This window comes from Octodon degus, unplaced genomic scaffold (assembly GCF_000260255.1).
Source record: "Octodon degus isolate 3935 unplaced genomic scaffold, OctDeg1.0 scaffold00003, whole genome shotgun sequence".
In the NCBI taxonomy this organism is placed as follows: Eukaryota; Metazoa; Chordata; class Mammalia; order Rodentia; family Octodontidae; genus Octodon; species Octodon degus.
Window position 1 is genome coordinate 24,675,488 of NW_004524579.1, and position 3,632 is coordinate 24,679,119.

Genomic DNA, 3,632 nt, shown 5'->3' on the forward strand with positions numbered 1-3,632 from the left:
AGGGGGGGGGGTTAGCAGTATTTCTCATGATTCGATAGTGGGGTTCCTCAGCTCAAACTGTGGAGGTAACAAGCAGTACTAAGTAATACTGTGCTAAGTCTCCCCCCGGGCCTGTGAGACCTAGTGTAATAAAGCCCTCACTACATGAGGCTACATGCCCTTGTGCAATTTGGTGAGCAAAATGCTATGATGACTGATTACCTCCCTACAAGTGTGTGTGTGTGTGTGTCTGTGAAGACAAGCCTTCACGGTCACAAGAAGACAGGTAAGTTTTCAGACTTAGGCTTGTTGGCTTCTTTTGTATAATAATTAAATAAGTTGAAATATAAAAAAGCTTTGTTACACAGAGCAACTCTTTCACATTTTATCACGCAACCTAAGTATGCCTCTTCACTTACTGTGGCCCAAGAAGCCAAATTTTTACACAATTATGACGTTGAAAGCAAGTGTTTTTATTACTGCTAGTTTCCTGGTGTGGAAGCTGAAGCCTAGAAAAGTTGAGAAACTTGCCTAAAGTTGTACAGCTTTTGAGTGGCAGAACAAAGATTCAAAGCCGGGGCTTCACCACCAGACCACTCTGCCTTTCCAGAGAAGCCTCTAGGAATTGGGGAACCTAAGTTCCAGTCTTGCCACTGGCATTTCCTCATTACGAGTGCGTGGGTGTAATGCTCTGGTCTTCTGATTCCAATCTGTGAAGAAGAAGCTGTACAGGTGATTCCTGGCATTCTTTTATTTTAAAAAGAGTCCAAAGAGTTCTGGTGCCTTTAGGGTCTGGCCACCTGTCTGCACTGGGCAGCTGAGCTGGAAAGATAATAGGAGTCACAGAATGGATCTTTTGACAAATAGGAAAGGGATCTATAGACAGAGGGAGGAGACAGAGAGGAGAAGGGAAGGGAAGAAAAAGAATTAAGATGTGTCATTCATGTTCCAGCTCCCTACAATGAATAGAATCACTATGCACTGCAACTAGGTACCAGGAAAAAGACGAGGGTAAAGCAGCTATCTCTAGCCCTATGCCAAAGATGTTCCTTAAGTCTAGAGAGGAGGGTTGCTGCTTCCTTCCCTCCTTCCTTCCCTTCCTCCTTCCCTCTTTCCCTCCTTCCCTCTCTCTCTCCTTCCCTCCTTCCTTCCCTTCCTCCTTTCCTCCTTCCCTCTTTCCTTCCTTCCCTCTGTCCCTCTTTCCCTCTTTCCCTTCTTCCCTCCTTCCCTCTGTCCCTCCTTCCCTCTTTCCCTCCTTCTCTCCTTCCCTCCCTCCTTTGTTTTTCCCTCCTTCTCTCCTTCCCTCCCTCCTTTGTTTTTCCCTCCTTCTCTCCTTCCCTCCCTCCTTCCCTCCTTCCTTCATTCCATCCCTCCTTCCTTCCCTCTTTCCTTTTCCCCTCCTTCCCTCCTTCCCTCCTTCCCTCCCTCCTTCCCTGTCCTTCCAGCTGACATCCATACCTCTCACTTCAAAGTTCCCACTGAGGAAAACTAATAAGACTGCTATTTTATGATCCCCTGCTTCTGATGGCAACAGCCAATAAAAGCTCTGCTGGGCATCAAGGGTGCTCTATGTCTCCTTAAACACATGATCATGGTTGTGTGACCAAAGTGCCAGAAAGAGGCCATGGAGTGGGGTTTCCAGCTTTCTATCTGGGGAACACCTGCTTAATCAGTGATGGGGGAAGGGCAGGTTGGTGAGGAGGCTCTTGGAAGTGCTGGCTGGTGGCCCCAAGATTTGTGAGCCCCTACATACAACAAAGCCCTCTCAATAAGAGTCTGGGAACAATTCCACAACCTCCTGTCCCAAAATACTCCTTTTTATTCTGCCCTGGGATGTTTAGAATGCCTTTCCCATGGGCCCAGATTCCCAACTTCTCTGAGGCCTGTGGCCTGGTGCAGTAGTTACCTTTCAGTCTAGAATTCATCTCTACAGCTCACTGACCCTGACCTTGAAAATTCTCCTGGCTCATGGCAGTTCAGTTTTCCCCTTCTGTGGATCAGCGACAATGCCTACATGGCTATCTTGTTAAGAAGAACTGACACCAGGAACATGTTTAAGACACGGACTCTATAGGAAGAACAAAGACTCATCTTCCCCTGAGGGAGAACACAAGCTCCCCCATCAATAACCAAATGTTGCCAACAGTACTCAGGACATTTTCTGAGGATATCCAACCACTCATCCACCCACCTATCCATCCACCGTCTACTCATCCATCCACTCATCCATTCATTGTCTATCTGTGCATTTACCCTTCCATCATCACCCATCCATCCATTCACCGATCCATGTGTGCATCCATCCGTCCCCTCACCCTGCTCTGTACCAGGCACCACACAGGGATATGATTACAAGCAAATACCAAGCCCCTGCCTGATAGAGCTGTTGGTCTAGTGCGTGAAAAGAGGTTCTCTACACATAACATCAGGAGACCAACTCCCAAAAAGACAGAGAAAGGAGTCTGATGTTGGGTTAAAGGACATCCAGGTTTTGAAGGATTTACATGATAACCAGAAAATGGCCCAAAACCATGAACAGAAAAACATGCAAGTATAAACAGGAGGCTGCTGCAGAGAGTACTTAAAATGTGCCTTAAACAGAAAAGGACTACATTTAGGAAGGACTACAGATTGAGAAGGAGCCAGATAGGCAAACAGTCAAAGGAGAGATTTTCCTTGCCATGGTATGTCTGAAGTGAGCTAGATTTTATGGAAAAAAGGTAAAACAGAATTTTATTTTATTTTTATTTTTCCTGAGCCAACAAGTCTTTATTAAAGGGCTACAGTTACTGGGAGGAGGCCATGATGCTGGACACACTGTCAAAGTCAATCTTCTCCACGATGTTCTTGGGCTTGATGCTCTCCTCCTGGCTGCAGATGAAAATCTGCCCCAACTCGTCTGCACTCCAGCCGTATTTGCTCATCTACACCTTCAGCTGTCTGTCTGACAGATCCCCGAGCATCTCAGCCAGCAGCCAGCGGTCTATGGGATGCCCATGAGATGGCAGATAAATTTTCAGACAGAATCTTCAAAGCCAGTTATACCTTCCAGGAGGTCCATGTTTTTATCTAGGGCTTTGCCAGAAGGCCTGGAAGTGACAGGTCTCCAGCAGGTCCCCAAGGTACAGAATCTGATGGAATAGGTCGCTCTTCTTGATGTGCCTGGTCAATCGTGCACTTGCACAGGGTGAAGCTGGGGTGGAGCAGGTTGTTGAGGGCCTTCAGCAGGCTCTGGGCGGTGACTGTGGCCTGGAAGAAGGCTGGGTCGAACTGGCACAACTTCAGGACAGCCAGGTTGGCTTCCCAATCACAGGCCTTCTCCTTGTCTGTGTCTCCAGATAGCGCTCCAGGGTGGCCGGGGTCTCAGGATTGTACCGGTCGATACCCTTGAGCAACTTGCCCATGTTCACTCTCATCTGCTCAAGTGTCACCATGCCTACTTCCCCCTTCCATGGCCAGGAATAGGGTGCAACTCCAGCCCGGTGCACAGCCCTAAACAGAATTTTATTACAATATAATAGAAGAATAACAGTAGTTAATACATTGCATTTTATTATCTTTAAAAGAGTTACTCAGAGTACAAAAGTACAAGATTCTCCAGTTGACATTAGCATAAACTTTTCTTTTTCATGAAGAGACCCTAACAGTATAGC

At 46.9% G+C, this 3,632-nt stretch overlaps 1 pseudogene; it reads right to left on the bottom strand.

The window, feature by feature from the left end:
• Positions 1 to 2,743: 2,743 nt before the first annotated feature.
• On the bottom strand, positions 2,744 to 3,413 carry LOC101570051 (annotated as a pseudogene).
• Positions 3,414 to 3,632: the final 219 nt, after the last annotated feature.